We start from the raw sequence: 9335 nt of genomic DNA, 5'->3' as shown, positions 1-9335 counted from the left end.
TATTAACTACACTAATTATTGATAAGAAGAACATGCTCCTCTAATTAGACTAATGGGGTATTTATAGTGGAAATTAGGGAGGATGCATTAGGGTTAACTAAGGGCTAAACTAGTAATTACACTTTTTAGATTGAGCAAGGAGGAGCCGGTATTTTTCGAGAGAAGGACTTCTTTCTTTGTAGCTTGGAGAAGAGGAAATCGTCTTTGTCTTTGGAATCTGGGCGGAATAAGGTCGGGACGGGCGGAATCTGGCGTTGGAATCCGAGCGGATTCAAGGGAATCCGGTCGGATTGTGGAGGTGGAATCCGAGCGGATTCAAACAAAGCCGCACAGATTGTGCAGCTGCGGGACGGACCGATTGGTGACAATCCGCTCGGATTGTCACTCAGCAACATATCTTCTTCTTTTCTTCCCTTTTCTTCATAAATTCCTTGGGGATTTCCTTGGGGACTCAAGGATCCTTTCTCAACATTGCTCTTCTACTATAATATGTACAAAGGCCTTCTAATCTTGTCTCTCCTTGATGCTTGGTCATTGAATTCGATCAATTTAGTCTCGTTTTGCCATGAAAATGCAAGATTGTTACTCCTTTCCTACCAAGGGATCAAAATCTCAAAGAATATGCAAAACAAAGAACTAAAGATAAGAAATGACCCAAATATGCACTAAAAAGCATGAGAACAAGGCTAATTTGGGGGCTAAATATGCGCTAATTATGGTCACATCAAATATCCCCAAACCGAACCTTTGCTCGTCCCGAGTAAAGAGGTGATAAAGACTAGGACCAATATTAACCTATCCTAATAATATAGCCGATATGAGACAATTAGCGGGTCTCACTGCGCCCCTTCAACTCACGACAAGACAACCATGAGGTAGGATGCCTTCTTGCAAGGCAAGGTGGTTCTTGCCAAAATGGCGACACATCCAAACTTTAAGCACACAAAAACACATAATGGATGCATCTACAAAAAGAATATCCACTTCCTCAACAAGTGGCGGAGGCACTAAAGAGGAACAAATTTAAGAGCATGTAATCCTTCACAAATACTAGTTCAACAAATTACTAAGTCTAAGAGGATGGCACTAAATCACCTCCAAATGGTGTTAAACTAGACTACTTTCGTCCTCAATTTCCAAATGCTTTCGTCAAGAGCGATCGGATGGTGATGGAATGATGATCCCTATGATGCTAGTAGCATATGACATGACAAGTCTCGAATTCTCTACAAAAGTAAAGGTCATGGATCGTCCCAAACTCGACCAAGTGGCTTGACAAAAGGCTTTTTGGGAATGAAATGCTCAAATCTTTATTCACAACGGGTGGATATGACTAGTATTCAAAATTGTCCTCATTTCACTTTCACATTTCAAAAATTTAAGATGGGGTTTGTCCCTTCCGGGCTAGTGTCCTTTGCTTTCGCCAATCGCTTATTAGGCAACCGGTTAACCTCTAGACAATAGCTTTTCGGGGTGATAGTCACTCTGTCTCTGGGCGGCCGAATTCACAACCGTATGGGGGCCCAATTCAATGGATCCCGCACCAAAGCACATCAAAGTGGTACACCTCCATCAAAACAACTTAAATTTCTCAACTTTCAACAATTCATAACATTTGAGGTTTTCTTGGCATTACATTACTTCCACATGATAAACTTTCTTTGAAATGAGCACTTCAAGCTTATTGATAGAAAATATTTTTGGGTTGCCTTACCACAAGGTCAAACAAGGTCACCTAGACAAGTTAACCAAGTCCACATCGCATCACGGGGTTGGATAGGTGACTCACATGCAAACCCTTGACTAGGCCTTGGGTCATGGGTCAAAAGACACTAGTATGACACTATCTAGGGTGTTTTACAACCATTCTAGTAGGCAAAGTCTGAAGTTGAACAAGTATTTGTAATGGCTTAGTTGCTCTTGTCAAAGTTCCTAAATAGGCATTTTTCAAAACATTTCTAACATGCAACTACATGCCATGATGCAACTAATATGACATATAAACTAAATGCAAGTCCTAAGTTCACATTGTTATACCGCATCAATCAAAATAAAGCCACATAGTCATTAACATAAAGAGGAAAAAGGAGATTGGAAAGATCATACCATGCGGTCTTCAATATCTTCATGTCTCGGATGTGGCGTAGTCAATCAATGTGAACAAGGATAGAACAAACACAATATATACAAGACAATATATACAAGACTATAAAAGGAAATAAACATGTTTTTGGGTTTTCAATTTTCAAGTTTTTATGATTTTTGAAATTTTTCAATTTTTTTTGAATTTTTGAATAAGAGTTAAATGTTAGAATTCCCATCCCCACACTAATATGGGCATTGTCCTCAATGGCCAAAATGATGGAAATTATGCAAAGATGATGGATGATTTCTATACTAAATGCAATCTATACTAAGCTACACTACATGATGCATGGTTTTTGTTATGACGGAGAGGATAATTTAGATTACCTCCCGTTGTGTATGCATTAACTTCCCCAAACCGAGTGAGACACTATTGCTAATGTCCAAGGATGGGTGTAGTTCATGCACACACTATGCTATGCATGAAACTAATTTGTCATTTTGGATTTTGAAAATGGGAACAATAAAATGAGAACACCTCAATGGTACCGAGGTGTGAGTCCTCTAATGGTGCTAGGACTACTCCAACAATGATCAAAATTATATTTAAAACAAAGAGAGAAATAGACAAACCATGAGAGGGTAGGAGTCTCCAAGGCTTGCTAATCTTCCATCATGCTATCACCATCACTTTCCTCATTAGAAGTGGCCACATTGCCACTTCCCTTGTCATTTGCTTCTTCCTTTTCTTCCTCATCTTGCTCATCATCATCTTCACCATCCTTTTCTCCTTCACTTGCTTCTTCATCAATGTTATCATCAACTTCTTCATCATTACCAACAACCTCATTGTCACCCAAAACGACCCTAGATGCACCCGGAAATAGGACTTCTCTATCCGCCCAACTAGGCAAAGGACAAGATGGATATTGAGCCAAGTAAGCATTTTTCCGATCTTCAAAGGCTTGCTTGTGCATTGCTTGCATGAGAAGAGTCACATCATCTTTTCTAGCTTCAACTCCTTCCGGCTTGAACTCTTCATACTCAAATGGGTAAGGTGGTATGACAATGGAAGAGGAGGGAGTTTCAAGATCACCCTTTTGTTGTTGAATAATATACTCGGCCACTTTAGAAAGGGGAAGTAGATAATTGGTCCGGTGGACGCTTAGACGACAAATCTTTGAAGGCAAGGTGAACGATCTAGCTTCACTAGTGAGCCATCCATACTTAGTGTCAAGGGGGTTATGGGCAACCCACTTGAACTTGTGTATCATAGTATGCATATCAACAAGATGACCACCTTCCTTTGCTTTGTACTTGTTATCCTTATTGAAGTTAGGATCAAAGTGCTTAGCTAGGATAGTGACTAGGCCGCCATTGACAATAACGGTTGTGCCCTTCTTCCCACAATCAATGTTGAGCCATCTATCTACCAAGAGCCTCAAAGAATTGTAAGGCTTGGTGTGTACTCTTCCAATGTTCAAAGCCGATTCAAAGAGAATAAAATCAAGTTTGGTGAAATGGTTGGTATCTTTCCTTGCAATTATGGTGTTTCCCACGACCTTGTGCCATACTCTTATGCCGGGATGGTGGACCAAAAGAGCACGACTTGCATGAAAGTCCTCAAATTTCTTCCCGGAGATTGCCTCCCAAAGAGGTTCGGGGTCATACTTTCCATAATTCTTAAAATAACGCGATTCATCACTAAGACCCAAAATTTCACTCAATTCCCTAAAGGTAATGCGTATACTAACATTAGCTAGACGAAACTCGAGATTCTCCCTATTCTCAACTTTGGTGAATTTCAAGGAACTCAAAAATTCCAAGGTAAGGGAGGGGTATGTCAATTCCTTTGTTTCAAACAATTTCTTTAACCCCATGGCATTGAAAAAGGCTCTAATTTGCTCAAGAACACCCAATTTTTCTAAGGTATCTTCACATATAAATTTGGTGGATTGTAATGACTTCATAGCAAACTTGACAAAGGTATTTCTATGGGTATCGGAAATAAAAGTTACCTCCGGATAATGCAAAAGTTGATCAATTTCCGGAGTAGAAGGTGTTGTTGCTCCCATAGAAGGTTGTTGTTGTTGTTGCACTTCCAAGTTTGGTGTTGCTACCACCATAGCCAATGCTTTCTTGTTTGAAGAGCCTTTTGCCTTTGTGAGAGTGCCTTAGCCTTTGGTGCCTTTGTTGCCTTTGTTGCTCCCTTCGTCCTTGCCATTGATGAACTAACCAAGAAAAGAATGAAAAATCTTCAATTTGTAGTATACCCAAATCGATTTGAAGGTGAAAGGCTTTGCCTTTATGAAATCAAAAATCGACTCAAAGGTTGAAGATTTTGTGCTTGGTTTTGATTTTTATTGAAGAAGGAGTGATTGATTTGTTGTTGGAAGGATGATTTGATTTGTTTTTGGTGAATGTTGTTGAGGGATTTTGTTTTTGTGATGGAGAGAATGAGGGTTTTGATGTTGTGGGTAGTGTTTATGAATGAATGAATGAAGGTGGGAGGGGTTTTAAAAAGACCGAAATTTTCGAATCTGCAGGGGCAATCCGTGCGGATTCTGCCCAATCCGTGCGGATTCTGCTCTTTCTGGGTTTTAGAAAACTCGCCTAAAGACGGGCGGATTTGGTGGAATACGCTCGGATTTGCTTGACACGGGACGGGCGGATTTGCTTGAAGACGGACGTATTTCAGTCCAGGAGAATTTTCTTGTTTTCCTCAGCTGCAAAGACGGACGTCTTTCTTTCAAGACGGGCGGATTCTTCAAGACGGGCGGATTCTTGCTCAGGACGCCCGGATTCAGTCACAGTCAAGAAATTTTCAAAATTCAGCTCAGTTCAGGACGGGCGGATTTTCTGCAGTACGCTCGGATTACTGAAGACGGGCGTATTCTGTGGAATACGCTCGGATTCTTCCCCTGTGTACTCGGATTCAGTTCCATCCGTGCACAATGCATTTCCCTTACCATTATTCTATTCTTTCTTCAAGTCTTGTGTTCTTCATTGTGGGGGCACTACTAGGCATGGATAGCCTAGGCAATTGTCATCCCCACACTAAGCTAAAAGCACTACACATCAATTGAAATTGTTAGTCCCTCCCTCACTTCTCTCAAACATGACAATTATTTTGATCAAAGTAAATAAAAATCCAAAGATGACAAAAATGCAATACAAGAATTGAAATGTAAGTTAGGGAGTTAGAAATATTTACAAGTGGTGGTTTAGGGAGGACTCCACCAAACTCTCATTCTTGATGAGATGTCAAGGGGGCAAGTTCAAGGTGTTGTTGATGTTGCTCAACACCTTGAAGAAGTAATCAAAAGCTTGTTCATTATCATGGTAGAGGTCCTGAATAGACCTTGGTCCTTGTTGTTGGTCTTGATCGATGGCATTACCAATGTAGGGATTAAAAATCCCTTCAAATTCGTCGTCCCAAAGACCACAAACTTCATTAAGTTGATCATTGAAAATCTCTTGCTTAGATGGAGACAACTCTCCCAATTTCTTCTCTTGGCCTATGAGGCCATCCTCTTCTTCCTTGATTGATTTTGATGAGCTTTGCAAGCTCTCCTTGTCACAATTCACTTGCTCTTTGAATGGAGCATCTTCAATTTTCTTCTTCCATTGGAGTTCCGATTTCTTCCTTTCATCCTTTCGGCTATAATGATCAATCATGAAACATGATTCATGCAAACGAGGACCTCTCATAGTCTTGTCAAGATTAAAAGTTATGTTTTCATCTCCCACTTCTAGAGTGAGCTCACCATGTTTCACATCAATCACCGCACCCGCGGTGTGTAGGAAAGGTCTTCCTAGGATGATTGGAATGTTGGAATCTTCCTCCATATCAACAATGACAAAGTCCACTGGGATGAAAAACTTCCCAATTCGCACGGGGACATCTTCCCATATCCCTAATGGTGTCTTCGTCGATCTATCGGCCATTTGGAGTGTGATATTGGTGCATTTAAGCTCTCCCATCCCTAACCTTTTACTCACCGAGTACGGCATGACACTCACACTAGCCCCTAGATCACATAAGGCTTTGTTGATCGTTGTGTCGCCAATGGTACACGGTATTGAGAAGCTTCCCGGATCCTTTAACTTTAGAGGTGAACTCCATTGAAGTATTGCACTACTCACCTTAGTGAAGGCGATAGTCTCAAGCTTCCGGATCGACTTCTTCTTTGTGCGGATATCTTTCATATATTTCGCATAGGCCGACACGTGATTGATTAATTCCGTGAAAGGAATCGAGACTTCCAAATTCTTCACAATTTCCATGAACTTTCCAAGTTGATCATCAAATTTGGGCTTGGCTTGACGACTTGGAAAAGGGAGTCTAATCACAATGGGCTCCTTCTCCTTGGCCTTGTCTTCATTTTTCTTTGAACTTTCTTCTTTTGATGATTCTCCATCTTTGGAGTTTTGCACAATTTCTTCCTTTTCGCTAGCTTCCACAACTTCATCCTCAACTTGCTTCTTCGGTGCTTCATACCTTGTACCACTTCTCAAGTGAATGGCACTAACCGTTTCATGTCTAGGGGGATTACTTTGAGGTGGTAATTGCCCCTTTTGTCTTTGTGAGCTTGAAGATGCTAGTTTAGTCAATTGTGTTTCCAACATCTTGGTGTGAGCTAGAATGTTGTTGATGGTGGTTTCCTTTGCTTGGCTATCTGTTTGCATTTGAGTGAAAAATTCTTGTTGATTCTTTTGCATTTGGAGGACCGCTTTTTGAACACCAAAACCTTGTTCATTTTGGTGATTGTATGGATTTTGATTTTGGTAACCTTGGTTTTGATTGTAAAAGGGTCTTTGATTTTGGTTTCTCATGGGTGGTGGAGTATATGTTGTTTGAGGGTTTTGAACATTTTGGCTTTTGTATGAGAGATTTGGATGGAATTTGGTGTTTTCATTGTAAAAGTTGGAATAAGGGGTACCACTCTTGTATGCTTGGAAAGCATTCACTTGTTCATTTGTTCCCCTACATTCACCTTGGTCATGTCCCAAAGTTCCACAATTCTCACATATCCCACTTGGGATTGATGAGGATGCCGTCATGGCATTAACATGATGCTTTGATGATTTTGAGTTTTCCTCAAGTCTAGCCATAGCTTGTTCAAACTTCAAGTTGATTGTGTCAATGTGAGCACTAAGTTGAGCACCCAATTGAGTAACGGAGTCCACTTCATGCTTTCCTCCTCTAGTAGCCTTGCGAGGTCTACTATATTGTGAGTTATGGACCGCCATTTCCTCAATCTTGTTCCATGTTTGATTGTCATCAACTTCGGTGAACATTCCATTCGATCCCATATTGAGAATGTTCCTAGAATCTTCATATAAACCATTCCAAAATTGTTGTACCAAAAACCATTCGCTAAGTCCATGGTGAGGACATGAGCGACAAATTCCCTTAAACCGCTCCCAAGCTTCATACAAAGACTCTTCATCCCTTTGCTTAAAACCCGTAATTTGAGCTCTTAGCATGTTAGTCTTTTCCGGTGGGTAGAATTTTTTGTAGAAAGCTAGAGCCAACTTCTTCCAAGAATTTATTCCGAGGGTGGCCTTATCAAGGCCCTTCAACCATTGCTTCGCGGTGCCGATTAAGGAAAAAGGAAATAAGACCCATCTAATTTGGTCTTGAGTCACGCCCGTTTGAGAGATTGCATCACAATAGTCGCAAAAGGTTTCCATATGAGAATGAGGGTCCTCACTAGGCATCCCCCCAAATTGGCTCCCCTCAACTAATTGGATGAAGGCGGACTTGGCAATAAAATTTCCGGTTAGATGTTGCGGTGTAGGAGTACCATTCGGTAGATTCTCCTCGGTGGGTACGGAGTTTGACGAGAATTTAGGCATTGTAGGTGGATTTTGTGGGGTATTGTGTAATGGGTTCTCTTCTCCTTCTATTGCGAAAGGATTGACAAACTCACTAGTGGGTTGAACAATTTCACTAATACCTCTTAAATTCCTCCTAACAAGTCTCCTATTGTTCGTCAAGGTTCTTTCGATTTCACGGTCAAAAGGTAATAAATCACCTTGTAACCTTCTAGACATGCAAAATATCAAACAACTCGAAAACATTTAGAACAAACCTTGAGGAGTTTTACTTCCCCAAGGCGAAGAAAGACACAACTAATAACAATAAAAATAAATCTAAATCAAACAAACACCGTCCCCGGCAACGGCGCCATTTTTGATGCGAGTCCGTTTCGTGTTCAAAAATTAAGATGTGGTCGTTGGGTCACGGTCGAATCAAAACACAATTTATAGCTTCACAAACAACTCTACAATTAGTAAAGAGGCAAGTAAAGGTCGGATCCCAAGGGACGGGAGTTGAAATGAGATTTCTATTGCAACTAGTGGTGTCTAAGGGGTGTCACAAATTGGGTTGATGTAGAAGGTCACTAAACTAAAATAGCAATGAAAATAAACAAGCAAGATGAATTAAAAAGGGGTGTAAACAATTGATTAAAAGCACTAGGGTGTCATGGGATCATAGGGGAATCATGGGATATGATCATACAAACATGTTCTCAAATTATAAGCAAGCAATTATTGTTGTGATGGATTGAGTTGGGTTATATCTTACAATCCTAGGAAAGTTTGGGTCTCGGAGCTGAATCGATTAGATTGTACAACACCTACAAGTCGACTTAATCTTCCCTACTCAACAACATGCATGGTCTAATGAGACTCGAGTTGGGTTATGTCTTACAAGTCTCATTGAAAAGATAGAAGATGATAGTAAATGCAAGGATTCATAGGCTTAGCATTTCATCAAATATAACATGTGCATGAGTTGAGATCAAAACAAGCAAGCAAATAAAACATGAAAGCATATTAATTTAAGCATGAATCATTCCCCATGTTGGTTTCCCCTAATCACCCATTTAACTCTAGCTAAGAGACTACTCACTCATTATCATATTGATCATGCTAGCAAGGTTGTCAATCATACCAACAATATGAAACATGATGAATAAATGAAAGTAATTAACAATAATTAAAAAGGGATTAAGAGATTATACCTAGTAATGATTCCAATAATAAAGCAAAGATAAAAGATGTACTTGAATACTTGATTGAGAGGTTGTCAATCTCCCAACAATAACCTAAATAATCTTCAATTACCCAAAATAGAGGATGAACAAAAGAGATATTAAAGAACTAAAACTTGGATTAAAACTTGATTAATACTTGATTACAATATTAAAGAGAGATTTGATTGATATTAACTACACCAA

General features: G+C 40.0%; 1 non-coding gene across 1 annotated transcript; it reads left to right on the top strand.

The window, feature by feature from the left end:
* The first annotated feature begins 7468 nt into the window (after positions 1 to 7468).
* On the top strand, positions 7469 to 7575 carry LOC141634650 (small nucleolar RNA R71). The gene has a single exon (XR_012539376.1). It is a non-coding gene; the product is annotated as a small nucleolar RNA R71 (small nucleolar RNA).
* The last annotated feature ends 1760 nt before the right edge of the window (positions 7576 to 9335 follow it).

This window comes from Silene latifolia, chromosome Y (assembly GCF_048544455.1).
Source record: "Silene latifolia isolate original U9 population chromosome Y, ASM4854445v1, whole genome shotgun sequence".
In the NCBI taxonomy this organism is placed as follows: Eukaryota; Viridiplantae; Streptophyta; class Magnoliopsida; order Caryophyllales; family Caryophyllaceae; genus Silene; species Silene latifolia.
Note: the sequence above shows the minus strand (reverse complement) of the source record. Positions and strands in the feature narration are given on the sequence as shown.